This window comes from Dreissena polymorpha, chromosome 4, assembly GCF_020536995.1.
Source record: "Dreissena polymorpha isolate Duluth1 chromosome 4, UMN_Dpol_1.0, whole genome shotgun sequence".
In the NCBI taxonomy this organism is placed as follows: domain Eukaryota; kingdom Metazoa; phylum Mollusca; class Bivalvia; order Myida; family Dreissenidae; genus Dreissena; species Dreissena polymorpha.
Window position 1 is genome coordinate 69,354,592 of NC_068358.1, and position 12,557 is coordinate 69,367,148.

At 33.9% G+C, this 12,557-nt stretch overlaps 1 protein-coding gene across 3 annotated transcripts in view; it reads right to left on the reverse strand.

The window, feature by feature from the left end:
* LOC127875871 (inverted formin-2-like) overlaps window positions 1–12,557 on the reverse strand; it is a 149,912-nt gene that overhangs the window by 132,427 nt on the left and 4,928 nt on the right. The window contains exon 1 of one of the 3 annotated variants that reach the window (XM_052420597.1): window positions 7,406–7,817. The exons of 1 other annotated variant lie outside the window; for it this stretch is intronic. The gene's annotated coding sequence lies outside the window, so the exon portion shown is untranslated. Of the gene's footprint in view, window positions 1–1,209; window positions 1,354–7,405; window positions 7,818–12,557 lie in introns of those variants that run through there. One more of the 3 variants, XM_052420600.1, reaches the window with a different exon arrangement.

Genomic DNA, 12,557 nt, shown 5'->3' on the forward strand with positions numbered 1-12,557 from the left:
AGATGTAAACTTGCTGTAATAAATACCGGTAGGTCTTGAGCTTGTTTCTTCAATTACATGCATGACATAATGAGAACGTGCACTGCAATTATGTATCCTGCTCACACAGCCGTCATTATATGTGGTCACGTTACGGTCTGTCTGCTGATGATTAAACCATCGCGTGAATAGAGGGAAAATGTTTTCAATGTTAGTGGGAATATACAAACTCATGAAATTCTTAAGTATTTACTGACTTTACTGATGAAAACTTTTTTCGCACGTTATTCTTTTACAAATCTTGATATAATTATGTTATGTAACTTTGACAGCCCCTTTGTCGGGCTTATCACCCTACAAATTTCAAACTTCAATTTGATGTATTGGTCATGAAAATTATTGCATTTAATACTTTATAAAACTATACTGCATACTTGCTGCTGACTTTGAAACGAGAATCGACGATACTACATGTATTGACGGGGAAAACAAAGAGCTCTTGAAAAGTCTTTGTCAACGTCTATGGCGATTTGCAGTGGCATGAGCTTTGTTTTTAATTTAAATACAATTATTGAACGACAACTTTTTTCATATTGATCATACAAAAGCTAGAATTATTTTTTAGCATGGATAACAAAAGTTTTTTAGAGGCGTGACGTTGGAATAAAAGTTTATATAGCTACTACCAACGGTTGAAAATGGTTCAATCGTTTCTGCAAACTGTTCCGTACTTCATTTATCAAACCTAGATTATTCACAATACAATACACAAAAGAACTTTGTTTGCAAAATGTACCTATCGATGTTGTCCATGTTTGACTTAGGCGTGGGGGACTTAAGTGTGTGGCACGTGGGGTTGGAGGCCTAGGGGATGTGGTTCAGTACAACGACGGATTTAACAAAAGCGATTGATTCCCATATGGCGAACACTAAAATAATATCTCATAACAGAAAACACTTTTTTTATATTAATCGTGACTTATCATGACTTAAAGTAATACATGCTCTAGATCTATATTCGACACAAATTAATCGTTGAAGCACTATTTATAATAAAGTTACATTAATTTATGCTTAGTAAACATATTGTGAAATATCAAGATGAATTAAATAGTACAACGGATTGCAATCAATGAATGTAAACTGTGTACATGTATAAACACACAACACAGAGAAAAATATCACTTTTCATGTAGGTAGACGGAAAAAATATCAAAAAAACACACTAACCTTTAACAAACAATTTAGCTCTATCTTTAAAAGCGTCATGGCTGTTGTAACGAATTTCACTTATATTGCACTTTAAACAGTCAGGCGCGCTTAACAGCGTCTCTAATTCCTTGGCAACACAACTATGTGACTTGACAGCTTCAATATAAATGGTGCTAATTGTACAGAACTTCGCTTCAAGTATGACCTGTAACAATACTGGGACGATCCCTCGTTGGTTTCAAGTGACAAACACTATCAACTCTTTTAAGCATTCTTATCAAATATTCATAGGCGTGCACACGTGGTTTAAACGGGTATGTTCAGTATCACAAATCGCATGTATTAGAAATGGAATGCACTAGCATTAGTCAATTAGTAGGTACTGCCATAATCAATAAAGAAAAAATATGCGTTAGACGGAATAACGCCTTCCTGCAAGAGACACAGCCGTCCGTTAGCGGTCTCTTTTATTTAACAGCTTGACGTTGAGAAATCGACATTGACATGTACTGTTGGGCATTACAAGTTCATAATAAAATATTCCTGCCCTATTAAAAAATAGTTACTTTTTTATATTTATACGTTATAAATTGTATTTTCTTAAAGGTAACGTCTGCATCTGCGTTTTGGGTTACAATTGGGTACATAAAACGCTTTGCATTAAACTAATTATAAACGTCAGTGTCATTTTTGAACTGTTTAAAAAACCGGCAATTTACTTCCCATGTGCACTTTAAAGGGGCCTTTTCACAGATTTTGGCATGTGTTGAAGTTTGTCATTAAATGCTTTATATTGATTAATGTAAACATTGGATTAAAAAGCTCCAGTTAAAAACCAGACACTCATACAATGAATTATGAATTTTATACTATGGATTTTTATTCTATGTAAGCAATTTTCGTAGTATCACAAAATATAACGACAACAACAAAAAATTTCCAAATTATTCAATGGTTTCGCGTTGCAACGCTGTATAATTTTCATGTTTTTAAATCGTCAAAAGATGCATACAATGGATAATTTAGAGCATGGTAAATGTTCAGTATTGCTGTTTCCTCACAAATATCATTACTACAACAAACATTTGCGAATCTGAAACAATTATTTTTAATTTTGTCAATTTACCGAAACGTAAAAGGGACCCTTTAAAGCTTTCTCAACGCACTGTCAGCCCAGTTTACACTCATCGCTTTATATCATTAGCATGATGTGATTTGAAAATAATTATGTTGAATACTTTGAAATGATGACAGTAAATAAATCAAAATGGCCAAGCGATATAAATATTTAGTTACTGTTTCATTGAGCGTGAACAAAGGGAACCTGACATCATTGATAATAAAATGATGATAATAATAATAATAGTAATACTAATGATGATGATGATGATGATAATGATTATGTTGATGATTATGATGATGATCATGAGGATTATTAGGAGGATTATGATGATGATGATGATGATGCAGCTGCTGCTCATAATAATAATAAAATAGTTATATAGTGTAGTACATTCATGATTTACGGAGTTAAAGAAAGCATGATTTGAACAAAACAAACATACATTATTGTCAAAGATGATACGAAACCTCGGCCCTCTACTGTCCGAAGTTTATGACCATAAGACCTTGCCTTAATCAAGAGGTCGTAAACTCGACCCCACACCTTTGCCACTAACTCTTTTATCTTGCCCTGCGCAGCACTGATAATTTATGACATATCAAACAGTGTATTAAGTGAAAGTATATCATATTTGACTGTATATAAATCTAAACCAATCTCTTAAAGCTACATAAACTCTCAAAACAATATATTCCATGTGAATTTCCCAAGACTATTTCCGAACATTTACGAGCGAACGCGAGATTGGAATCGGGCTGTTCATACATCCGACGCAGTCCGAATCAAATCTCGCGTTCGCTCGTACATGTTCGGATATCGTTGCGAGAAATTCACATGGAAAATATTGTCACACACAAAATACACATGAGCATTTTGCATCTCGTTAAATCTAGAATACCATACCACATCTAGCGTTGAAATTGTGAGTTTTCCTTTAATTAACACTGGCTGGTAATGTGTTAACTTTATTTTACGAAATATCTTACGAAGTATTCGTTGATTTCGATTGCTTATGGGGCTTTAAGGCGCATATAGGTTGGAAATAGCGAAATCCAAGCTTAACTACTTCACGTATCAGTTGGTTATCTTTTTATTATTATGAAAGGCCATTGATGTCAAAATTAAATTCGAGCATAATTATACCTATTTCTTTGAATAAATGACTAAGTATCGCGTAAAGACGAATTTGTATTGCAAATTGAAAATCAATTACGTTATGTCGTTGACCATTATTTGCATGAAGTTCATGTGTGCATCATTAAAGATTGCAATGAATATATTTTAAACAATCTGAATACATGAGTAAATGAATCTTTATAAGTGGCACGTGTTGATTGTTTCTGTAAGTGACCGTATGACTGTGACTGGTATAAGAATACTTGCAGAAACGTTCACGGAAATCAGAATCAATTGTCACCAAAAGGATATTATAGTCTTTTCTACATTCATACGAATTCTAAACTTGAGAGGCGACTTTAATGGAAAACAACAACGAAAGTAACACAACACGACGAAATACGACCATTTCAAATCAATTAATGATGGTGTTTAGTGTAAATATTTTTGTTTATGTTTAAGATTGGTTTAAAAATAGGAAAAGACATCACAGTCACGCTGTTGTGCATATATCTTTTTAAACGTTATTGAATACATGTGAACATGTGCAATTGTTTGTATATTATTCGTATCGCCAGTACTTAATAAGTATTTGATGAGAGAAACTTGATTTTGTGTTACTTCAACTCCATTTTTAATCAATTGGTCGCACTTTTGGTTTAACAATTGTCACAAAAACTAAATATGGAATTTATTTAACCAATGACGAGATTCGATTCACTAAACCCATTTATCAAAATTACAACAAGATGTATTACAAAATTAACCAAATATTTACGATTCTTCTTGGAGAGAAACGAAACTGCTTCTATTTCAAGAACTAATTAGCGAACATAAAACAAATTGTCACATACACATATACTCATCATCCTACTTCACTCTTGTGTCTAACTGCGAGTGTGTCGCTCACGAGAACAACGTGCATGGTCTAACTGCGAGTGCGTCGCTCCCGAGAACAACGTGCATGGTCTAACTGCGAGTGTGTCGCTCACGAGAACAACGTGCATGGTCATCATTCAAGTGAGTAACAACTTGTTGCAATGCTCTTTCTGTTAATAAAATTGTCAAACAATGTACATTTAACCGTATACATTTCGCGGGGATTTGTTCGAATCATCGGATACAGTATTATAACCATTTGCCTGGATGTTTTCAAAGTGTATGAACACAATGGAAACATACTCACTTAATGAATGCTTGTATTAGCTTTATTATGAGTCGTTTCAGCGTCTTATGCAATATGCGACCAGCGTTCCTATAAACCAGTCTGCTCGGATGCAAAACCCTGTCTGCGAATGAAACTACGAAACATTGCGTAATCTTTCGTGGCTTGAAAACAAACTGCGTAGCTCATGACCAGTCTGCGCGATTGGGCAGGCAGGTCCGGAGCAACCCTTGCCGCACAGTGCAAAAGAATCATTTTCGCGTGACGCGGCTCTTATGACAGTATAAAGTCATAACAAAATGACACGAGAAACAACATTCTCATTATTCATCCGAATCCGCACAGATCAACATCAACAAGTGTGTTGACATGGTGTGCTGATATCATTAAATAACAGTAAAACAATTTTATGGGGTCGTGTCAACGATAATCGACGGAAACGTCTTGTTAGCGACGTTTTAAGCAACACACAAAACAACAACAAAAACACAACAAATTCATAAGATTCTTCAAATTTAAAATAGGTTTAAGTACAGAAAGACTAAATGTCATTTTCTCTTCTTATTTTGCTCTTGTGAGGATTATATCTCTATCATGTCTAGGTCACGGACCACTATTTGGAGTAAAGAGCATGCATTCTTAGTGTAATTTTCTTCAAATTTCTTCTTTTTTGGCAAATCATAACAACACATTATTGAATTAATTGAAATGCTATTTCACAGAGGGTGTTAAGAGGACGTGCATAGTGCACTGAGCATAACTTCTTCGGTTTTGACAGAGTTATTCTGGTATGTTTAATTTTCGTATGAATAAAAATTTTGTTACATAATTCAGCAGGCAGATTTTGTTACAAGGGTCAACCTTTCACTTGTTTCGGATGTTTTTAGAGCAAATAGTTACATTTTTATTTAATGTGCGGGAACGTTGAGCTTTGGTTCTAAAATAAATAAATTCAGTCTACCAAACCTGCACCAGACGCAAGGGCGGACGGACTTTGATATACTATGAGCTGCGTTCTGGAAATTCAGGGTGTAATGCATGTGCGTAAAGTATGCATGTGCGTAAAGTATTGTCACAGATTAGTCTGTGTAGTCTGCATTGGTTAATCAGGGATGTCACTTTCCGAGTTTGCAAGTTTGCATTTAAAAGACGACTGTTCTAAACGAAAATCAAGACTCGGCGGAAAGTGTCGTCCTTGATGAGCCAATGCAGACTTTATAGGCTTATGTGGGGCGATACAATATGCAAATGCATTAAGCCCGGTTTTCCAAAAGCGCCGTTCATTTAATTTCTTACTCATCCAATAAAGAATGCTTGCAAATGATTACTGTAAATGAAGTAAAAAAGTTATCAAATGATTCATAAAAACTATTCAACATACTGCGAATAAGATTTTTTTTAAATTTAATTCTACATCGACAGTCACGTAAAATTGAAAGTTGTTTCCGCCAAAAAGTCCGCAACAATTCCGGTGCCTCCATATTATTGGATACATTATTGACGGTTTATGATAAATTGACGTACGTTTATAAATTTGATTTTTTATGAGATTATAAAGAAATTGTTGCAAACATATAAAACAGGAACGTGTACTAAACACGGCCTTAGGTTCAATCTTCATTGAAATAACTCGCCGATCCTAATTCTAAAAGATTTAAATTTGTCAATCAGAGAAAAAAAATGTCGTTAAATAGGAACGACAATCATATGTTGCACTTTACACAACTGATAACAAAACTCTTATCTTGAACATAACAGTTAATGAAAGCTCGCCCTTATTTTGTTGTAAGATAGGACGTTATGACAACAGACTGCAACATTCAAGTGAAGTGTAAACTGCCGCAAGGCACTGTGACCATAACATATGCTAGCTCGTTATATAATAGGTATTTTATAAACATTTATGTTCGTTGGTTGACGCTTCATTACAAGGTCTGTGAAAACTTAACGCAAAAGAAAACGTCCATGTGCACACGATCTTGCATTGCAATAAACACAGGCGGACAAGCGAAATGTTACCCGCTACTTTGACATGCTGGATTTAACCTTATACACCTAGCATAGAATTACATTAAAGGCGCCTTTTCACAGATTTTGGCATGTTTTCAAGTTTGTCAGTCCTGGAGGAAAAAGCCTACGCATTAGACCACTCGGCCATCCTTTCATATACAATTGAAGATGTATTGTATACTTCATATAAGCGATCCTAGTAGTTTCACAAAATATAACGACAACAACAGAACTCTCCAAATTATTCAATCGTTTCGCGTTGCAACGCTTTATAATTTTCAAGTTTTTAAATCGTCAAAAGATGTATTTAAAGGCTATTTTAGAGCATGGTAAATGTTCAGTATTAAGGTTTTCTCACAAATATCATAACTTAAACGAAAATTTGCGAATATGAAACAACTTTTTCCTTTTTGTCAATTTACCAAACCGTGAAAAGGCCCCTTTGACTAACAATTTGCGCAGCAGAATCCCCGTTTATTTTTTCTGAATAAAAATCCTACATTACGTGTCTGTATTGCACATTCGGGTGACAAAACGACTGCCTATTTTATGCAATAGATTTAAGGAAATAATTAACTGTTCGTGCCTTTCAAACTCTCGCTTAAAAGGAGTGATCTCAGCAAGAGATGAAATATTTTTTATAATTTCAGGCGCATACACATTTTAAACCGCTTAACTGTTTACTTGCTTTTGGTAAAAGGATATTATATAACTCAAAGCGCTATAATAAAAATCACACACTATATAATATAATTTGATTAAAAAAATTATAAAAGAAAACAATATGTCTTAGTTCTTACCATTTTGGGGTAAATATACTCCGAGAACTCCATGGCTGTAGAAATATAACACTTTATTTTAATATTAAAACTATCATAAACACGCACTTAATATTCCTTGGAATAAAAAACGATTACAATTAACAGCAGCAATCCCATACCAGACACAACATTTATTAAAAGACTATTAAACTTCTCCAAATATTTCTGACACACGACTGAATGTCATCGTTTATTGTTCAACAATTATGTTCACAGCCATCAACGTATGTGTCCATGCATTGAAGGACACAGTTGTAAAGACTTCTAAAATTATTTCGGTTTGCTTATCGAGATTTCAAGACGAAGTGATACTGTCAATCATAAGTATAAGTCAATGTATCCTTACTGTAAACTAGCTGTAATAAATAGCTCTTTAACTTCGTATGGCAATTACATAAATGACTTAAATACAGAGGAGCACTGCAATTATGTATCCTGTACACACATTACACGTCATTTTGTGGTCACGTTACGGTCCGTCTGCTTCAAATATGGTTGTGTGATTACTTGCAAAGGTGAAATACATTTTCGATGATAACTTGAATATATAAACCCATTAATTTTTTTTTAAATGTAATTTTATAATTCTTTGTGGATGTAATCTTCTTCAAAGCATGATATATATATATATATATTTTTATGAAACTATTTATTTATAACTCTGATCTGCCAAATGATAACAGTCATATGATTAATTGGTCATTGGAAATGGGTTGAATTAATAATTTGATTTCATTAAAATAAATTATAATCATATATGTTGTTGAATATTAAGCTTTAACTCAAAGAGCGCCATGACAGTTATAACGAATTTAACTTAGTGTACTCTTTTTAACAAAACTGACAGGCCCACTGCAAACCGTTACTTGTCAACAAAACTTTTTGCTTTGACAGCTTCAATATACATGGTGTAAATTAAAGAAAACTTCGCTTTAAGTATGAAATATAGCATTCACCGTTTAACCTTTTCAACGCTTTATAGCATTCAAATTCAAATTCCATGGACGTTACACGCGTTTTAAACGGGTATGTTTAGTTTCGCGAATCGCATGCAGTAGATTTGAAAAATAGACTTATTTAAGTCAGTTTCTTGGTACTGGCATTATCAACATTATACAATATGGGTTATACGGAATTATGCCCTCTTGCAAGAGATACAGATGTCAAGATGTGGTCACGTTATTGGTCTGTCAGTTACTTATACTGCACAATGTGGTCATTATTGTATGTGTGATCGCTTAAAGTTCATGAATCTCATGTGACATGTGCTGTTGGGCTTTTAAGTTCCATAGTCAAACATTGCAGCTTTATACAAAAATGTTATTTTGGGAGTCGAATACGTTATATATTGCATTTTGTTGAAGACAATGTCTGCATCGACATTGTTGATTACCATGGACAATATCTTCGCATTCAAATAATAATAAACGCATAACGGTGTGTCATTTTGGAACTCCCTATAAGAAAGGCTAAACATAATATGTTACTTGATAAATGCCTGATTAGTTTTATTATAAACATCACGGGCAAAGTCTTCAACGTTTTTGACTTTCAATTAATGTCCACCGAAAAGTCTACGTGGAATAATATTCCACTGGTCAAAAGACCTTTATAATTATAGAGTAGTGCGTTAGATAATAGATTTACGGAGTTTGCAAACACGATTTAAACAGAACATACATTAACCATGATACGTGATCATAGGGGATCTGGGGAGTTGAACTGGCCAAATCCTAACAACAATTAGACCTGCCCTTAATCAAAAGGTCGTTTACCTGTCCATACACATTTTGCCATAAAGTCGTGTACCATGTTCTGTGTCGCACTAATAATTTATGACACCTATGACTAGTCCTTTAGATGTGTGCTGACGAAACAGTGTCTTAAGGTACGTGATGTCATATTTTACTTTATTACAAGTAATCTTAACCAATATCTTAGGGCCATATAAAATGGATTAATGTAAATGGCTACTTCTTGTCCCCACACAGGTTATGTGGCCCGGCTGGGGATCGAACCCGCGATCCTCGGATTTGTTGTCCAGCGTTCCACCAAATGGGCCAGCCGGCCCAGAAACCATAATTGTATGAGCCCTTTTATCGTAATGTACAAGACATATATATTTTTCCTCAACGAATATTCATCAGTTCTAATGAATGATGTCATCTAACCATAACAAACCAAGAGTCAATTTCATTCATAAATAATTCAACGAATAACGACACAATAATTGATCTCATATCCAATATGACGCCAATGTAATCGATATTTCTGTCAATGTATTCTTTCAAAGCTTAAAGAGTTATATCGACGGAACGATATTGTATTTTAAATACGAATATCATTGTTAAAGAATGAATTTAATTCATAAACGCTCAGTCGATTATATATTTCTATTATTATTAAAAGGTTGTCCTGGTGATACTTATTGCAAAGTAGAATTATTTATAACGTAAATTCAATATGAAATATCACAAGGAAATGGCTTTTTGATACTAAAGAGTATAACACATATTGAAATGCACGATTTGTGTAGGTGTGAGTTCCAATCCCACTAAAGCGAAGTGTCTTTGACCATTAAATACAGTTTTTTTTTTCAACGATTATCACATATATTTAATAAAGAATTTATTAACACAGATGCACTTAAACATGCATGTATACTTTGTTGACTAAAACGGAAGCTGTTGCAAGTATGTAAACTTTATAACAGCTGCATACAGGCACATAAGGGTTAAAATATACACGCAAGACTTCATAAGCAACATTAAATGGATTCGCAATTTGGAATACAAATTTAATCAAGCGCAAGACTAAGTCGTTTATAGGGAGGAAATTAAAAAAAAAATCTAACATTTTCGAAAATGCCCTTTCATATTATTGGAAGTCCTACTTGTTGAATGTTAGGTTGTCATGGTAGTATAACATCCATCCAGAGCATACATGGTACTTCTAAAATCTTCTATAAATCTTAATCTTCCACATTCGTTACACATAGGAGCATGATTGGAATTAAAAATAAATTGAAAGAAATGTTTCGCCTGTGACTGAACAGATATCCCACAATACATAGGTTTATTAAAAAGTCCACCAGGTGCGGAAAATTGTCATGTTTGTCACACAATGTGGTTATAAAAAATCTTTAAAAAAAACTTTTTAGAAGTGACCACTTCACAGCACTGGGCTACAAATCCGAAGAATGTGGGTTATATCCCCGGTTCGACCACATAACATGTCGGGGTATTGGTTATGAAATCCTTCCTAATGCCATTCTTCCTATTCCTTCTATTCATGTAGGAAAGTCGTCAGTTACTGCTAAAAGTTGGTGCATTTTAGTACTAGTACAATAGTTAAACGAAGACAAGTGTGAGTTGGTAAACTGACTGTCATGTGATTGAAATACTGTCGAAAACGGCAAAAAAGTCAACTAAACCAACCAACAAACAAACAATCACAGCGAGATATGAAAATGCGCGTATGTGTGCGCGAATAAAGATATTCTCATAGATCAAAGCGATTCGCTTATTGGTTTAAATTTTAAATTGAGAAATATGTTTAATTGTCAAACATACATCGTACTTGAAAATTGTTGTTTCCACTTAATGACAATGCCTGACACATGCAAATTACCTTACAACATATTTGATATTCATACATAATTGCCTGATTGTGTCGAATGTTTGTATAAGTTTTATTCCGATTACGATATTTTTTCGCAATAGTTTCTCACCTCTCGCAATAGTTTCTTACTTTTCAATTAATTACTATGTGTGCTAATTTAAACGGCTAAGAATATGCGTGGGTTCATAAGGGTGCAGTCTAACACAAAGGTTGTTTTATCGCAAACCGCAATGTGTGCATTAACATCAAAATGCCGATAAACTGCGCCCTTGAAAAAGAACGAATGAGAAATACCAACGCTAAAACCAAGATTTTCAAAATTTGTATACTACACATTTCGTAAAGTTTGGTTGCATGGGGAATGCTGTTTAAAGTAACAAAAGGGTAACTGTTCGGCTTTCACTTTCACTTCAATTGTTGTGTAAATATTAATTTATTATATACGCGCGGGCCTTAACGCACGCGTGGGATCTTGCTCAGAGCGGTTAGTGTCATATCTGCATTTATGATATTTGCTGCAGTGGGGTGTATCATTTTGTTGATGAAAGCAAAATCGAGTTCAGTGAAAAATAAAAAGATTGTACATTTTTTTCACTGAGTGAAAGTATAAGAAAACTAGCATTACATCTCATTGATGAAAAGATCAATTACTTGCATTTGACCTAATTTGGAATACATTTGTGCATCATCTATATTGCGTATCCAATATTTTTTTTTAAAAGCTTGTAACTTATCGCAATATTTCTTATGTGATCTATTGATTACTTTCGATTGTCTTACACGGTGGGTGTTTTATCCTCAACCACAAATTTTGCATTCATTCAGCGACATATACTTTGTTTGTATAGGCCCCTGATTCACTTCAAAATTCCAATTAACTTTCTTCTGAAGTATAAGCAAACAAAAAATACCAACACTAAAATCAAGAGTTAAAACATTTGGAGTTAATTTCACATTCCATTAAGTTTGGTTGCGTGGGGAATTATTGTGTTGGCGTTGCAAATTAATATTAATGTATCGTACTTTAAAGGGACCGTTTCAAGTTTTGGTAAATTGACAAAATTAAAAATCAATGTTTCAGATTCGCAATTTTTTGCTGTAGTTATGATATTTGTGTGAGGAAACAGTAATATACTGAACATTTACTATGCACTAAAATATCCATTATATGCATCTTTTGACGATTTGAAAACCTGAAAATTATAAAGCGTTGCAACGCGAAACGATTGAACAATTTGGAGAGTTCTGTTGTTGTCGTAATATTTTGTGAAACTACGAGGATTGACAATATAAAGTAAAAAATACATTTCCTTACAGCATGAGCTAGATGGCCGAGTGGTCTGTGCGGAAGACTTTAACATCCAGGACTCCAGGTGTCAGTGGTTCGAGCCCAGTTTAGGTTTACGTTTTTATTTCTTCAATTGTATTCTTTAATTATTATGGCAATTGTTAACTTGCAATTTTCTTTCGTTCAGCTTGTTTAGAGCGGTAAGTCATATCTGCATTTATT